General features: G+C 39.9%; 1 protein-coding gene across 3 annotated transcripts in view; it reads right to left on the bottom strand.

The window, feature by feature from the left end:
* The window catches only part of LOC102795192 (protein kinase C and casein kinase substrate in neurons protein 1-like), a 38,966-nt gene that overhangs the window by 15,950 nt on the left and 3,994 nt on the right, over positions 1 to 19,022 (bottom strand). The window contains exon 1 of one of the 3 annotated variants that reach the window (XM_006794252.3): positions 5,235 to 5,474. The exons of the other annotated variants lie outside the window; for them this stretch is intronic. The gene's annotated coding sequence lies outside the window, so the exon portion shown is untranslated. Of the gene's footprint in view, positions 1 to 5,234; positions 5,475 to 19,022 lie in introns of those variants that run through there. 3 annotated transcript variants of the gene reach the window in all.

A 19,022-nucleotide genomic window follows, 5' to 3' on the forward strand; every position in this document is an offset into this window, starting at 1 on the left:
TTAGATTGGTGTGTCCTAGAAAAGACATCACAGTGAGTGGAGCGTCACAGAGCTCGATTCTTCCACAGTGAAAACCCCCATTCTTTTGACACATTAAATCTGAGAATTAGCTGTCACACTTACACACTACACATAGTTACACAGTTTAGCTGCCTGGAAATGTACCTTGTGTGTAAATATAGAATCGTGTAATTAACGCCCTGAAATAGAATGGAAACAAGATCAACACTCCTATTTATACATCTGAATGTGTTCTTTAATTATGTTGTTTGATTGCTGATTGCATAGTAAGGTGTACATAACACAGTTCCTCAAGTATTTAAGGTGATTGATATTTATTTGTTTGACATTCACTCAATACCCTACCACAGAGGTGCAAGCAGAAGAAACTGCTGGCCATTATATTGGTATTGAACTCTGTTTGAAACCTAATCTATTTTGTCCTCATGACTAATGTCTTCCCTTTGACAGAGAGCTCTTCATAGCGCTGCAACAGCCGGTATGACAATGAAATTTATAGCCTCCCCTGCCACGGTTTCTTGGGTCTTTATAATTACAGTGATTTAATTATTATCTAATTTTGTATGTGGCCCAACAGAGCAAAACACAACTTTTAACACTACTAACACTTTTAATTAAAATGATAAGGAGTTTTGTAAATTATTATTAAGGAAGGGTGTGATTAATTGATTCTTAGTCTGCACAGTCCAACCTGAGCGATGGTTCAACCTTGGATGCGTGTACATTCAACATTTCACAATTTGGAGAGGCAAAGCATGAATTGGACATGGTGGTACACGTGATACACGCTTTATTGTGATATCGGGTTGGATGGTTAGGTATGCTAACTATAGGTCAGAGCAGATGAAGGATGAGTTGTGGCCATTTCAGAGAATAAACTGACTCAGCGCTCTGCAGCTGTCTGCATCACAAGGAGTATTATGTTCAAACAGTAGCCTAGCCCTTCATGCTTCATCCTTCAACCTCCATCTGCTGTCAAGAACAAATTAATTCCTGCAACAACCTTCATCCTTGGAATGAGTCATAAAAACAGCTTTCTGTATTTGGCTCGACTTGAACTGGCCTGACCTCACTTTCTATACTAACAACATAAACAACGTAATTTTCCCTGTGAGATGAATAATGGGCTTCAAACCACAAGATCAAGTCATACAAGGAAAGGATTGTCAGTAGTAACTTTTTTTTTTCACAGAAAGTCTGGACATGAACACATTATCAGGGAGTTCAACAACACATTTGCACCCTGCGTGACTGAGTCTGCTGCCAGTTCAGTCAGTGTTTCTACAGACGACAGATAACTGATTTAGCCAAGCTGTATTCATCAAAGCCCTTGGTTACTATCACCAGGCTTACACCAGTCTTTGAGGCTCTTCTGCAGTCAAGGCTTTCATTCATTGACTATTATCAAGAGTGCACTATCTGCTGGTTGCAAAACAACAGAGCTATTCTAGGAGTTAGCAATTTTACTGTCACAGACTGAATTGAAGACAACTTGAGCCTTTCAGATGCAGCGAACAGTTCCAAAAAAAGGTGCAATGTCTCCTTTCTGAGTGAGTGACACATTTCACAACTGCACATATATATACACAGGAATACTGAGCTTTTTTTGTTGTTGTTTTATGGATTTTAAACTTACAGAACTACTGAATGTTGTTAAACCTGCGCAGTGGTTCAAGATATACATGACATTATACTTCATGTTTTCCCATCCAAGGCCAAGAAAAAAAAAGTACTGCCTAAGTACTATCACCAATAAGTTTGTTCAGTCAGTGCCGCTTGTATTCCTTAAAATAGGGGATAAACTATGTGAAATAAGACACACAAAGCTTTTAATGCATTGACATGCAAAGTGTGTTTGCCAAAACGTAGAAGACGAATGGTAAAAAATGCAAAGACTTGAATCTGTAGCAGCAACCTACTACCCTCATAATAAAGATATTGAAGAAAGAAAAATATTACATTAGCATGATTGTCATTTTGAGTATGAATCAGCTTTATTACAGCTAATGACTTAAACTGGTTGGGAAAACAGATGCCTTAGAGCAGGGGTGTCGAACTCCAGGCCTCGAGGGCCGGTGTCCTGCAGGTTTTAGATCTCACCCTGTTTCAACACACCTGAATCAAATGATTAGTTAGGCTTCTGGAGAACTTTAGGTCATGTTGAGGAGGTAATTTAGCCATTTAAATCAGCTGCGTTGGATCAAAGACACATCTAAAACCTGCAGGACACCGGCCCTCGAGGCCTGGAGTTTGACACCTGTGCCGTAGAGGAATATGAGACAGGAGTGTAAAGTTCCACCAGCGATTTTCCCATATATGCAGTATGCTATGTGATATTGTACAGCTTGTGAAAAGTGTGATCAGCAGGGGAACACCCACAGTAACCCACTTCTCAAAACTGAGGACAGCTTCCATTTCTGTCAGTCCATGTGACGCAGAGAAAATATGTCAGCCACGCTCACCACTTGCCCAACAAATACAAGGACTTTTAGTATTTTACAATAGATGCCAGCCACACCCAGCATAACTGAATGCTGTCCATGACGACGAAAAGACTCCAATTACCTCTCTGTCCTTGTCACAGACAAGGAACTCAATCTCTGACAAGATCCCCTTTCTTTATGTTTGGAAATTGTGAGCACTTTCGTTGACATGTGAGAATACTGATTATATTCTCATGTCTGCACATGAACCATTACCTCATGCCCTTAGCTTAACTGTCATTAGCTTATGGTTAATGGGAGGGTTGGCCTAACTGAGAACAGCTAGGCAAGAGGTAATTTCACTGTTAGATAACAAATTCCAGACATCAGCAAATTTAATGCTCAACTAAGGCTTGACACTTTTAACTTTTTAAAAATGTGCTAAATTCCAAGTTTAGAATTGACATGTAATCATTTTAGTGCTTTTCAGTGAACCATCTTCATGCATGCATACAGTGCTGTGAAAAAGCATTTGTTCACTTCCTTGTTTGTTAGTTTTTTTTCCATATTTTTCACACTTTTATGTTTTAGATCAGACAAATTTTTATATTAGACAAAGATAATCTGGATGCATAAGAACAATTTCATTGATTAAGGGGGAAAAGGTATACAAACCTACCTGGACCTATGTGTACTTTTTTAGTTCCACATCTAGATCTGATTACTATTCGACTTGTTGAATCAAGAAATCACTTAAATAGAACCTGTCTGACAAAGTTAAGTAGGTTAAAAGGTCTCAAAAAGCAGTACATCAGACCAAGATCTCAAACAGCTGAGTCACTGACATCTATCAGTCTGGAAAGAGTTATAAAGACATTTTTACGTCTTTGTGAATCAAGTGAACCAGGATGAAAGCCATTATCCACAAAGAGAGAAAACTTAAAACAGAGCTGAATCTTCCTAGGATTGGTCAGCCTACCAAAATTACTCCAAAAGAACATTGACGACACATCTAGGAGGTCACAAAAGAACCCAACACAGCATTTCATAAAAAGAGCACCATAACAACAGTCAAACATGGTGGTGGAATTGTGATGGTCTGGGGCTGCTTTGCTGCTTCGAGAGCTGACCGACTTATTGTAATTGATGGAATTAACGATTCTGTTTTCTACCTAAAAATCCAGAAGGACAATGTCCAGCTGTCACTTCATGCCGTGAAGCTCAAGCACACTCAGGTTATGCTACAGGACAATGATTCCACGTCTGAATGGCTCAGAGAAATAACAACATGACGGTTTTGAAGGGACCTAGTCAAATTCTAGATTTTAAACCTGATTGAGATACTATAGCATGACCTAAACAGGTCATTCATGCACAAAAACGTTTCAGCATGGCTGAATTACAACATCCTGCAAAGTGAGTCAAAATTCCTCTACACCAACGTGAAAGACTTGCAAGGTATTGCAAATGCTTGACTGCAATTCTTGTTGTCAAGGGTGAGACAGCCAGTTACTTTTTCACACAGGGTAAGTTAGGTTTGGACAGAGTTGATAAATTGAATTATCATTTAAAAACTGCATTTTGTATTTACTCAAGTTACCTCTGTCTGCTACTAACATTTTTTGATGATTTGAATCGTGTGAGGGGGAAATTCCTTTTCCATAGCACTGTATATGAACACAAGAAGAGCAAAAGAGCAGGCCTCACTTTCTAAATCAACATGCAAACGTGCATTTATGTTTAATGAAGTTAAATCCATACACTGTAAACAGTCAACTTTATGATGCAAGACAACCTCATGCAGCTCAAAATTTAAGTAGCCCTAAAGTAGCAGTTCTTAATCCTAGCAACCAAGAAACGCCATTGGTCCAGCACCCTGTCCCTCAGCCAAGTCACCCAATAAGCTTTGGCATCAGTGACTACAATACCTAGTGACATCAAAGCCAGTTAAGCTCTGGCACAATACCAGTGTCCCACCTCATAGCCAAACATGGAACACTAATTCAATATTACACAATGTTAATGATTAGAAAGTATTAGAGGTAATTCCACAAGCATGTTCACAAATTCCTTCAGACATCCACGAGCGTCGCTGTAGTCAAAAATGTCTGAGGCATTGTTTTTAGTATTTATGACAGGCAAGAACTTTGAAGTGAGTTTAGTTATTAAACAAAACACATAAAGAAAGTAATAAAATGATATTGGTGAACATTTTATGCCCAAGAACTCAAACGTCATCAGCGTAAGGAAGGTCCAACAGCACAAAGAGGATACATGACAGAAAATTCACAGAAATTCACAGTTTTGGTCCACTGTGAGACTGCTCTGTGTCCCAAGACACAGAGGGGCTTATACTCCAGTTATTGAGGTTAATCCACCTGAGTGGCTGTGAACACACCTCTCATTCCCTTGTGATTTAACTGGGAGGAATGTTACAGAAAAAAACGAAACTGTAGCATCATGGTAAGCTTGGTACAGATGGTGCGAAATGAAAACTTGTATAATAACTTAACACCCAAAGCATAGCAACACACACAAAAAAATATTACAACAATAATAGCTGTTTTGTGCAAATCCATTTGAATGTGTCTTGCAAATTGAAAATCACAAACAACCCACACACTGAAAAAAACAACAACAAAAACCCGCTGACAAAGCAATCCGTTTTGTAATCTTAATGTTTTTGAAACCTGTTTTGATTGTGGACACAAAAAGGACATAACTGAGTGCTACAATCCAGTCTTCTGCATATTTGTTAGTAATTACCACGTCTTCTGCATATTCACGTACCATGTTTGACTCCATCACTGCAAAAGAAAAAAGAAAACCAATATCCAAATTTGAAAACACAGCGCAGCTCCTTAAAACAGCAAACTCCTTAAACTGTAGTCCAAATATGTCCTTTACATCAGCTCTTAAAACGATAAACGATATGTTGCAAATTTTATTTCTGCAGCTTTGACCTCTGTGGCCGAAGTAAACCCAGAGAGGACGATAAGTCTGACCAAACCAGTGTGTCTCAGAGGCTGAGGGATAATCCCGCAGTGTGCCATTTGAATAGCTTTAGAGGGGGAGGGAGTTCTCGAGCAAGAAGAGCAAAGAGGCGGGTAGGACAAGTGAGACAGAAAGACGAGAAGTGTGAAGAGGAATTTATTGTTGATGAAACATATATTGTACACCAACAGGACGGCGCTATTGTGAGACTCCACATTTGTCAGTTTTGTTTTGTTTTTTCCCAAGGAGTTAACTTTTACCAGCATTACAAATGCACTGCTGGTACACCATGGCTCAGCACTCCTGTTTACAGTAACATAACACACGTGAAACCAGCCTGTACCTCATGAGCAGAAACTGCTTCCAAGAGAATTAAAGAAAACTGCTGATCCAAGTGTCACAAATGTTCTTAATGCAGTCAGAAGGCCCAGTGTTGACAAGCCTTTTAAAGCACTGAATGGGAACCACAGCAAACATGTAAGCTTGTTACAGTAAGAAGATTTCAGCGAGATGAACTAACTTTACTCCAGCACATTACCAAGCCATCTCTTTCCACTCTGAATATAGACAATGGCATTTCAGAAAGGCAAAGTTGGTTACCCGAAATGAATTCAGTAACAGTTTCGCGCTCTACAGTAATAAAAACGACTAATATCTTAAATCGAAGAAACTAATAAAAGCAGCAGCCTGTGTTTTCATATGCAGTTGGTTTTTGTTAAACTATGGTTGTTGACTGTGTTTGATTGAGCTAAGCATGCCATCCCCTTCTACTGACTGAGTAAAAGAGGACGCATGAGAAGAAAGGGAGGCCTTTCACTGAGAGAGAGAGTGACGCGGACTAAGAATGAGGAGAAGAGAAGAGGAGGAGATGGAGGTCCAGATGGAGATAGGGAGGGACGTGTTAGGAGAAATGAGGAGGGACAAAGGCTGGGAGAAAGTACAGCACGGTCAGGACAAGTGAGGGGCTGGTCAAGCAGCTAGGCTGTTCTCAAGCGAAATAGAGAGAGAGCCACGGAGCCAGAACGGCAGCTGACGGTACAAAGATGTGATTCATCTCACGGTGCAGCACAGCATAAGCAGGCTGGTGGATGTTGCCAGGAGACAGAGCTGCCTAGTGCAGACTTCACACACGTCGTAACAGCCGAGGCTGTCGTTATAAGCCAGCCATGTGACCGATGCTTTAGACAAAAGCAAGAAGGCTGGTTCGGTGATGCTCTGTCAGCTGTCCATCCAGTAGCCAAGTTGTAGGAAGTCCCTGAGTGTTAGCGCCAGTGTACACAAGAGGGTAACTCGAGGAGACCAGTGGTGCACTGAACTGAAATGGAGAGAAGAGACCTTAAAGAAACCGCACGCAAAACAAGGCAGAGCAATAGACTGAAAGACAAACAGGAAGGGAGGAAAAACCAGCGAGGATGGAAGGTGAGGAGAGTCTTATTTTGTATTCATCAGCTGAACATAAAATGCTGTGAGCCCTAGCAGCGCTCGCTGAAGCAAGGAATAGGAGAGTCAAATGTAAACTGACATGTTGATCCAAATGGGGAGTGTGCAGCAGTATTTGGGGATGAAACACCCTTCATGTTCCACTGTTTTGGCTAACGGCTAACATGGCCACCGGGAAAAAAGCAGCTGAAACTGTGGCAGATTTTCTCAGGAATAAAATCAGATGTGATGTGGAATTACTGATGTTTTTTTTTTTGCTAAACTGACTTTATTACTGTAACAGAATTTAGTATTATGTGTGTTCATAGGCTCAACAGTTCACATTCAGCTAATGTTCACAAAAGGTAACATCTAGAAACAAAAAGGTAACCTAAAATCGTCAGTCATGGTTAGCAGCCAGCTCACTGTGTTTGAATTGAGGCAACATTACCCAGGCAAACCTCATATGGAGGTAAATTTTTAGTAAACCTTGTGTACCGTGTGAAACTATAATAACTTTACTTTTTTGTCAAGCTTTTGGAAGCTGCTAATCTCTGGAACTGTGGTTGAACAGGTTGTTGTGTTATTTAATGTATATAGTATAAGTGTATTTAGCATGACTTTTTAAGAACACCTTTATGTTTTATTGTAAAGCACTTTGGTTTTACATGTGCTATAGAAAGACAATTACTTATTTGTTTACATTGTGGAATTTTAGAGCTAACTTTTTGTCATTTACAAGGATAACGGGCATTATTCATGAGTCGGAGATCTAACTTTATCGCACCGATTCTTCTCATTTCACACAACTAACTAAAACTGCAATCAAATCGAGTGTTTAGTAAGCCTTGTAAATACAATATTTAATTTATTATATTTATATATTGTTTAATTTAGTTCAGTCTGTTACTGTTCTTATTGTCTTGGAGCAACTCTAACCACACAATTAGTAAAGGATTCTGATTCTGATAACCAATAAAATTGAACTGACTAGACTTGAACTACAATTGAATTAACAGCTATCAGCATATTTTTCAAAATAAAATAAAACACAAATATCAACTTTATTATGGTACAAGATAAACTCTTTAGGAGTACTCTTCTAGGAACAACAATTTTTCAGCCTGGAAGAAACATAGTCTTAGCCAGCCAACTTAGCCAGTGTCATAATGTCATTTTACCTTTCCTGTCGGCCACAACAACAACGCATGCCCCCCAATGATTATTTAATACCTAAAAAGGAGCTACTTCAACAACTTTCACCAAAAGCCAATATTTGGCAAAAAAATATGCAAGAAAACTGTTTCTGCTACACTTGGTACCAACAAACTTGCTTCTCTACTTCAACCACAACTGGGCTATTAAGGAGGCAATTCTAGTGATGCACAACCCCAATGTAAACAATGACTCCACCGAGCATTGCTGGAACACTTGCTAAATGCACTACATGTGACATAAAGAAGAAACAGTGGATGAAGTTACATGGTGGTAAAGGAGTGCTTTAAGCCACCGGGTAAAGCACTCAAGCCAAGATAGAATATCCCAGGAAGAAAATATTTTTCAGGTTTTAATATTATTAGATGACAATATTTTTCAGGATCCTGAAGAGTTACAAAGGAAACTAAACAATTCTTTTCTACTTCACATTTCAACTGAAAAACACTACCTAGGTTACTTTTGTACTTACATTTGACTTATATTATATTATATTATTATGTATATAATATATTATGTATATAATGCTTGGTCATTACTATTGCACTATAATGCTGCTGCTGGCACCTTGAGGCAATAGATTCACACTTCGTATGAGGTAGTCTGCCATCAATGACAGTCGCTAATTGGAAAAGAAGGACAGAAATGCCCTTCATGTTGTTTGCACTAATTAATGCTGCTGCCTGTGAGCTGCAGTCAAAGATAAAGCATTTCATAGTATTTCATAATATCATCATCGCAAAGGTCCTTGAATTAATCCAATAAAAATTTGAGGTTATATCGACCCTATCGTGTTCTTATTGTGGCTAAATACCAGCAATGTTTCATTCATAGTTTCATCAGAAAGTGTAAAATCAGAAGGCAAAACATCTCTTGTCTATTGGGGACAAAATAACTACCAGAAAGTAATGAAGGAAGGAATCTGCTTCATCCTAACCTACTGTGATGAGGGCAGACCTGACTCTTATACCCTGAAGCAACAGAATGCTGCTTTCAATCTGTCACCAGCATCAAACTCATCAAATATTCTTCCAATTAATTTGGGTTCGTAACCGCAGAGCAGTTGCTTATCACCAGCTTCAGATTTCTTTATCTGATCCCAGAAGCTACATACTATGAAGTAAAATCTAAGTCCCTGCTGGCCTTTGCTTGTGCAGAGTAGCTGCACGGGTCATCAAACATGCACAGGATGACTCAGCTATCTGATGTGCTCTGTGCTATTGCACAAGAATACAGTTTCTGCATAACTTTTGGATGGACTATATGATTTTAAATCAATATCTATTGTGTGCATAATAGTGTGAATCAGCCAGATTTTTTATTGTTCAGCTCCCGGAATAGAAGCTCACACAGTAGTTCCTAAGCAGTGAAATGTGACTAATGCAAAAGAATTATTAAAATTTTACTACAGTGATTTTATATGGAATTTTTCTCTCTCTTCCCCCACCCACAGGGAGGTCAGAGGTTATTGCCATCTACAGGTCACATGGAGCTGTTAGGGACTGAGAGGGGTGGATGCTGACACACCAATGCTGCCTGTTACATGACAGCCAACTGTGTGTCAGTTTCAAACAGTTTAAAACAGGATTCGGGTTCAATCGTTTACATGTAGTTTCAATTTCACCACAGAGGGAAGGTAATGGCCTCTCTCAGTGAGACTAATTTGCAAAGCACAAAAGAAACATAAAAGCTATTAACAATATTTTTAGCAAAGAATAATATCTGTTTCAAAAAGTGAATTAATCAACCACTAACCAAGCACTTAAATACTTAACAATGATTAAACACTGACAGTCAGATGTCCACAGTTGTTGTGGTGATGCAGTGGTTATTCACGGTTCTCCAAGTTGGTTGGATTTTGATCTTGGGTTTGTGCCTGGTGTCTGCATTCGAGTCCTCTCCTCTGTGTTGCGACATCACTGTCTAACTAGTTGATCCTAAAACCACCATAGATGCTCAATTGAGTTGAGGTCCAGTGATTGCTGAGGCCTTAGCAATGATTCATTCATTTTTATCCTCCACAAGCCATTCAGTGAGTACTAGTGGGGGGCATTGTCCTGATAGAGACTAATCCCATAGAATAGAGAAAAGCTTTATTTATTTTTAGTGACCCTTCCTGGTTAAGCAGACCCAAACCATGACCGCAAACTGCACACAGCCACTGGAGGATCTCCTCACTGTAGGGGTCAAGTATTCATTATTTTCTCTCTAATTCATCATCGTCTGCAGATCGGAAGGGACAAATGAATGAAGGTCTCCCAGAGGTCTCCAGTCTTCAAATGCTTTTTTGGCAGAAGGATTCATTTCACACTCGGCAGCCCATATAGAAATACACACAAATACAAGCACACATTTGCTACAAGCATTGTGATTTATCACAGTGTCCGGAGCACTGCTGCAGTGGTTATGTAACTATCAAGCCTCTTGCCACAAGCCTCCTGGTGACAGTGGTGAATAAGAGGGAAAACGACAAGGGGAGGGCGAAGAGAGATGGACAGGAGAAGCAGAACAGAGTAGAGGAGGGGGAGACAGACATGTTGTCATGGGGTGTGATGAAGAAATGAACTGCAGACATGCAGCAGTGCCTGAATGTTCCATTAGAGAGGATGGAGGCCTCTGGTTCCAGTCCAGTTTCTGCTAATGTCCAGGCAGTTAGAAGAAACAGAGGAAGGCAGTGAATAAATAAGCATGGCAATAATCAATCTGGGAATGTAGCTCTTTAAACCTACCAGCTTTCCGCCTTCTTATCATTTAGTTGCCAGATGCTGCTCTGAATACTGATGGGCTGCCTTTCAAACCAATGTCTGTATGTGTCTATGTGCATTTGTGAGAAGAGGGAGTGGGAGGTGCAGTTATTACAGAGAGGGTGAGTGTGCTGCAGATTATTTTAAATTCGATATTTCAAGTTTGATAAACCATATCTATCTATATATATGTATTGTGAGAGAGAGAGAGCAAGAGAGAGAGAGAGAGAGAGAGAGAGAGAGAGAGAGAGAGAGAGAGAGAGAGAGAGAGAGAGAGAGACATACAGATGGGCATACTGTAGGTGGCTAAACAATGGGGCATAGTGATGGTGCAGAAGCAGAGGAAGACAGAGGAAGATGTATACCAAATGATACCAACATTAAGAAGAAGGAACATGGGGATCCTTGAAAAATACTCAAGGCTGAGAGAGGAGCTAGAGATGGTGTGGAAGACAAAGGCAACGGCAGTTCCTGTGGTAATCGGAGCACTCGATGCAGTGACCCCTACAACTGGGTGAGTGGCTCCATGAGATCCAAGGAACAACATCAGAGACCTCTGTCCAGAAGAAGAGTACAGCACTAGGAACAGCAACAATACTGTGTGTGTGTGTGTGTGTGTTCATAGTGTGTTGACGAGGTACAACACAATGCTAAAGGAAGGAGGAGCCCGAACATCAGTGGGAGATATCCTCATGCATTTAAGGTGTTGAATGCAAAAGCAGCTAACCTGACAGAAAAGATCATGGCTAAGCTGGTAACCTGGACCCTCTGTTGATGGTTGGACCAAAAAAGCAATTTGAATGGCTGAGACGCACTCTGAATGGCTAACTGAAGGTTGGACAGTCCTAATCCCCATAGAATCTCCGGAAAGGACTGGCCAATAACGTGCCCCAGAACAACATGGAAGCTTCTGTCAGACATCATACCAGCTAAGATGAACAGGCACATGGCTCAATACATGAACAGGGCCCAGAAAGGAACAATAGAACAGAATCACCAGAAGTGTAAAACCCCAGCTCCTAGTAGATAGGGCTGTCACTCAAGACTGCAAGACTAGATTAACCTTTGCACCGCCTGGATTGACAGCAAGAAGGCCTATGACTCAGTGCTACACACATAGATCCTGGAATGCTTAGAACTGTACAGGATCAACAAGATCCCAATAGCTTTTATTAAGAACTCATTTGGCCGCAACATTGGAGGCCAACTTCAAACCAATAGCACAAGTCAATATCAAGTGCAGGATTTACCAAGGAGATGCTCTGTCACCACTGCTTTTCTGCATAGACTTTGCATCCTGCTGGGATAATAAACTGGCCAAAGAGATAGAAGTAATTTACATCAAGACAAGAAAGCTCCTTACCATGCATGGAAGGTTTCAGCTCATGTTCAGTACCCTGAGACTACGTGGAAGGATGGAGGCAGAGGACTAGTGAATTTCAGAACCATTACCGAGGATGAAACAACAAAGATCTACGTGTACATCAGGGAGAAGGCCACAACTGATCATGTGCCCAGTTAATACCTCAGATAGCAGAAACCTGAGAAGGGAGAGGAGCAAAAAGAGGAACCATCATGGAAGGACAGGCATGCCTGCATGGCATGTACCACGGGTAGAAAGAATTAGTGGCTGATATTGAGAAATCCCACACAGCTGGATTGAAAGACAGCGCAAAGGCACTAATCATGCCAGCGCAGGAACAAACTCTAAGCAAAAGATCCACAGAGACTGGGTGTAAATGACCTTTAAATTTGGTAAAATTTTCACATATGTTTGTTTGAAAGGTACTTCGGTCTTATTTTGAAATCCATGCTTTTAATTTGAAACAGAAAACTGGCGCAAAACCATTAAAGGGCTTGTTAGTAACGTTTGTTTTAGGATATGGTAAGTAGTGTGCCTTAAAGTGAAAAATATGTACGTTTCCTGTGCCAATTAGTACCTGGCTGACAGTGGCACAAGGTTTGTTAATGTTTCCTTTAATGGAATAAGTTATGTGCAATTAAAATGTCCTTTAATAGAGTTTATGTGTAGTTGTAAGCTAGTGAGGTGATATAGTGAATTGAGTGATGTAAATTTGATGTGTATGCTATATGTGAGCAGGAGAAATTTGTTTCCTTGATATTTTGATGTTATGGTAGTAATATTGTTGGTTTTGTTTTGCTCCTAGCTCTTACGGTGTCTTCACTGAATGTTTCAATGAAAACTTTTCCAATAAAACCTCTGTGAAGCATCAGTATAAGAGACCATCATTCAGCCAGGGATGCTACACTGGGGGCTACCACACCAGGGAACACCCCAAGTACAGACTGTGTAAATATGCCCCTGAGACAATCCAGCACATAACAGCAGGGTGTAATATACTAGCAGGCAGGGCATACATGGGACCCCAGAACCCAGTGGCTGGAATAATATGCAGGACGATGCATACTACACCAAGCTACATGTACACATAACATAGCTATACCAAGTGATAGCAAGATCAGTAAGAAAGAACATGAGAAGCTTGAGAAAAAGCAAGGGCTCACAGAGGAGCTAGAGAAGGTATGGAGGGTGAAAACAACAGTTTCTGGCCCCCAAAGTGCACAGATGTATTTCACTACGGGTAACAGAGTAAAAGGATTTGCTTCTCGAAAGAGTTTGAATTTAATTTAAGGTTTTAAAATGCATCTGTAGTCAGAGACAGTGCAACTGAAATGACCTTTCCTATGATCATATCAGCAGGAAACTGACAGGAGAAAATAAGCAACACTAGTTTATCCAGAGATGTGTCACTGTCCACTGTGTAATCACTTTACATTCCTATTTATACCCACTCACAAATCTCCCTATGTGTCCAGTTAGAGAGCTGGGGACTGAAGATCTGATACACAAACCAAACCTGAGTTGCAAAAATTTAGACCACGACTTGTTGGATCAGAGTCAGCTCATTTCCTGTTTGACTACTTAAAAATATGATTTGTCAACTGAAACGAAAATGTAATTAATCTAACTAATTGATCAGATTTCACAATTTTCGACCATGGCAAACAGCAGCTTTGGTTTGAAATATGATTGCTTTTTCATACTGCTTAAAGTTGGCACATAGCACTGTCTTCCGTTAATGTTTATTAAAAGTATTGACAACCAGCATTGCCAGTTTGGCTCACAAAGTGCTTCATGTTTATGTCTGATTATGAGCCAAGGCAAAACTGGTGGTTGCTAAATGTGGAAGAAAGAAAAATATGAATCCTGGTGGTGGCTGCCACCAGCAGGAAACAGTGATCAAGTGTAAATTTAAATCTGAAATTAGGAGAGGTTTACAGGCATTGCTAAAGGGTGTGGCTGAGATCAGACAATACAATGAATAAAGAAGATTAGGGCTTTAATGCTAGTGGTTTACACATTCACCTAACAAGCAAAAGATCCCACCTTGATATCAGGAGGAGACACAAATCCCTTTGGGGGTTGTGTCAGGAAGGGCATCTGGTGTAAAAATCTGCCAAATCAAACATGTGGAGGTACCTGCTGTGGTGACCCCTTGTGAATAAGGAAGCAGCAGGTGAGTAACATGAATCCATTTTGCCCATACAGACAGTATAATGACTGGATACAGACTGGATAGAGTTTTATAAAAGTCTTCTATGGTGTAGGTCACTTCCTGATTATGAAATACTGAACAAAATAGGGACATTTTAATTTAATGCAGTTAATTAAATAGAAATGATCCAAGAAGAATTGACACAAAGCACAAATGTAGCTTGACGGTAGTAACACTGAAAAAGAGAGCGTGGTTTAAATGGGAAAAGTAGAAAAGCTAACAGGTATAATGAAAGAATGAGAAAAAAATGTGTCAATGATCTTCTATGTGTGCTGCATATTCCAGGATACTTTGTTTACTAATAAAAACAATCTATATAGGTTCTTCTGACCCAGCTTTTGTCCAAACTGCTCAACATCCCTGGAGAAGCCTTTCTGAGCTGGGCCATCATGTTCCGATGAGCCTTCTTGCATACACAAACACCAGACTGTGCTCGTCAAACAGATGCTTAACCTCCCCGGCGCAGTGAAATTCTGTCCCAATGCCCACAGAACAAAGAGATCAAACAAGGAAAATCAATAGCTCCTCCTGGGTAATCATTCTTTCCTGTGAGACGGGGAAATCTACTCCTAGTGAGATAATAAAAATAAAATCTGAGATAATCTCTTCTAAGAAAAGAACACGAGAATATGTTGAGTCAAAACATTAATGCTACCATAGAGAGTACAAGTCAGTCAGTTTGATTGTTGGAGTAGCTAGGAAACGGAAATCCAACCCTTTAATTGCATTGTAATCCTACATCTAATCATGCAGTACACGACACGAAGTGCACCACTTAAGGAATAATACAATTTAAAAGTCTCCAATAAGCAACAAAGATGACCTGACCTTCAGTTTGCCCATAAAAAGGCTGCGACAGTCTCATCAAATATTAACACCAGTGTCAAAGAGCTATTAATTAACTCAAGTGGTGCATTTAGCATTATACATTAAAAAAACTGTTCAAATCTGTGGGTCTGTGCTTGGCATCATCCCTTTGACATCCATCCGCATCTTCAGATTAAACTTAGCTTCCAGCACACAGGACAACTGGCACAAACACGAACAACTCACCTTCCCCACCAATGGGAGGTCAGATTTCCATAAACGGTCCCCTGCAGGAAAAAAAAAGCACTAGTAGCTCAGATCTTTTTCTTTTTTGAAGAAGGTTAAAGTGCTGCTACTTCACCTAATTGGAATATAAATGAAAATCAACCCAGGGTGTGTCAAAACAGAAGTCACCTTTATGGCAGAAGGTTATTAAGAAATTATCTGGGTTTCAGTTTAAACTATCACAGTTATGGAGAGATTATAAAACTCTGCATAGAGCAATGGGGTATATTTAATAATACCAGTTTCTTTTGTAGACTCTATCCACTAATGCACCACCTGCTGAATATAATTAATGCTGGGATGATTAGAATCTAGTCAAATATAGTAAACTGTGGTGAAAATGGTGTGGGGAAAAATGACTAATTTTGGTGTGAAATCTGCAATATGGTTTGGATCGGTTGATGCAAATGATAATTTATATGTTCAGCATTTGTTTTGTTTTTTTACAGATTGAAGTCTTTCTGCTGTCACTGACACGTGTGACTGCCTCAGGCCCACACAGAACACAAAATTCACAAATTATTCCTTTGGCATTTGCCGGTATTTTTATTTCCAGGTATAAATATATAAAAAAAGCAAATTACTACCCATTGTGAAACTCTATAATTAAAAACAGAAGTGAAGCTTCAGCTAATGCAGGCACAGTCAATATTTCCACAAAGAGGAAATTAATTGACAACATTTGACCATTTATCAATCAAAATATTGAAAGTCCACCGGTTCTAACTAGAAATGTGATAATTTGGTGCTTTGATTGGTGTATTAATCATTTAATAAATTCTGGTGTAAGGAAATATCACAGAGTTTGAGGATGTGACTTTAGCCTTTAGAAATGTCAGAACACCATAGCTGACAGATCTAATTATTTAGTAATTAAAATAACAGTAAGCTTGGCTCCAGCATCATGCTATCGTGCTTATATCATACAGCCACCTTGTCTTTAATACCAAAATATTCAATGCTCAATTTCAATGACGCTATAAGTAGTTCAATTCAGCTTTACTTTTCTTCAAAAATGTGATTGCTTTTGGAAATCATCTGTACTTCACAGTGTGCTTGAATCTTTCTCTGTGTGTAACCCTCACTGTGTGTGCTCATCCTATGACCATGATAAGCAGTTTAGGTAATGGACGGGTCGACTGAATTCAGGCAGAGAAGTGATGAAGCAACCCACACATCAAATGAAACAGCCTGAGAAATGCCAGCTCTATTCGATGCCTAACAGCAAGCAGTATGCTTGTTATGCTTCAAATTCTTATGAAAATGCTGATTCATGGTCACTTCACTGTGACCACTGGTGCTTTTCAACTGAGTATTTATATTTCTCAAGTTCCAAAGTCTTCTAATTGAAAAATTCCAACAAGCTTTGTTGATCACTTAACAGCCTGTAGCAGTTATTAAAATGGCAACAACAATAAATAATCATTGAAACAATTTTTAAGCTAAGTTGTCAGATACTCTCTTCTTGCAGTGTTGTTCTTTTTCTGAGCCATGTAAGACAGTTAATTAATAGGGGTGCAACGATACTCGTATCGATATTGAACCGTTCGATACAGTGCTTTCGGTTCGGTACGCATATGTATCGAACAATACAAAATTTTTAATTTATTTGATCAACTTTTCTTCTGACGATGCTGTCTGTGTTGAGCGCTCAGTGGATCTACGTTCGACTACTCCGCCTAGGCTGCACTGTCGAGCGCGGATCCACTGAGCGCTGCGCAAGCTATCAAGACAGAAGCTAAGCTCGTTGCAACATGGCAAATTGAACCTCCCCCACCCTCATTCAGATCTGGCCTTTGGAACTATTTTGGTCTTCATGTGAAGTATGACCCTGATGGTAAGCGCGTCATGGACAAAAGTAAAACAGTATGTCGGATGTGCCACGCAATGCTCAATTACATGGGTGGGAACTACTGTATTAGCGCAGTTTGCTCATTAACGTGTTGACGCCGTCCAGCCCCACGCACGGGGCAATCCGCGGTAGCTCGTTAATGGAGATTTGCCATGTTGTGGCGTTAACGTCATTTCAGATTAACGCTGACAGCAATAGTGGGAACAAAATGAATATGACTGCACATTTACACCGACATCATCCTAGTGCAAAGACAAGTGGAAGCAGCCAAAACCAACAAGCACGCATGCTACAAACTTTACCCAAGTCATTTAGACAGCCGTTAGCACATGATTCTCCTTATGGGGACCTGATATGTTTAATATGCTGCTGAGAATATAGCCCAGAAGAAGCGTATAGTATAGCTTTTATTTTGGAAAGAGCCATTTCTCTGTAATAAACTCTCTTTTCCAAAGATGAGTGATTTCTCGATCAGATAGATTTATTATTTTATCCCTTTGTTGTTTCAGCAACATTCAATTTAAAAACTGTACGTTTGAGTTAAAATATATATTTATAATTTTAATAAATGACAAATTAAAAAAGCATGAACATTTTTTTGTATCGAAAAAATATCGAACCGTGACACCAAAGTATCGAACTGAACCGAACCGTGAATTTTGTGTATCGTTGCACCCCTATTAATAAAATATGCTGGAGTCGTAGACTGTTGGAAAGGCAAAACATATTCAAAGATGTTGAAATTGTGATTTTTCACTATTTTTGGATCGAGAATAATCAGTTTTTGATCCAAGATTGAAGCCGATGGGCTACAGCAGCAGAGGACACCACTGGGTGCCACTCCTGTCAGCTCAGAAGATGAAACTGTGTCTACACTTTGCAAAGAATCGCCCAAATTGGACAACGGAAGATTGGGAAAATGCTGCTTGGCCTAACGGGCCTTGATTTCTGCATTGATATTGAGGTAGTAAGGTCAGAATTTGGCAGAAACAACATGAATGCATGGATCAATCCTACCTTGCATCATCTGTTCAGGTTACTGGTGGTGGTGTGATGGTGTAGGTTTTATTGGCACACTTTATGCCCTATTGGGAATGTTCCTCCCTTTATGACCACAGTGTACCTGTCTTCAGATGGCAGCTTCCAGCAGGACAACACACCATGCTACAAAACTCAGACTATCTCAAACTAGTTTCTTGAACATGTTAACAGTGAGTTAACTCTACACAATTGGTCTCCACAGTCACCAGATCTCAATGGGATGTGGTGGACGCTCATCATGGATTTGCAGCTGACAAATCTACAGCAACCGTGTGATGCTATCATGTCAACATGGACCAAAGTCTCTGAGGAATCTTTCCAGCACTTTGTTGAATATTTGCCTTAAAGAGTTAGAGAAGTTCTCAAGGCCACAGGAGGCCCAAGCCAGTACAAGAAAGGTGTACCTAACCAAGTGGCTAGTGAGTGCAAAACAGGCAACTGCTCTCGGAAAACATAGTATCAAGTTAAGATGACCAACAGAAAAACATGTGGCTCTCCTATTCTCTCTCTCTCTGTGATTATGTTTATGAGGAAGACACCCACTAGTGTTCAGCCCTCTCACCCGACCTTCTGCATCCATGTACTTATTAATCAAAACAACAACAGACCCACTGATCTAGAAACCATTCATACCAGAACTGAC

This window comes from Neolamprologus brichardi, chromosome 20, assembly GCF_056152115.1.
Source record: "Neolamprologus brichardi isolate AB-2024 chromosome 20, ASM5615211v1, whole genome shotgun sequence".
Taxonomy (NCBI): Eukaryota; Metazoa; Chordata; class Actinopteri; order Cichliformes; family Cichlidae; genus Neolamprologus; species Neolamprologus brichardi.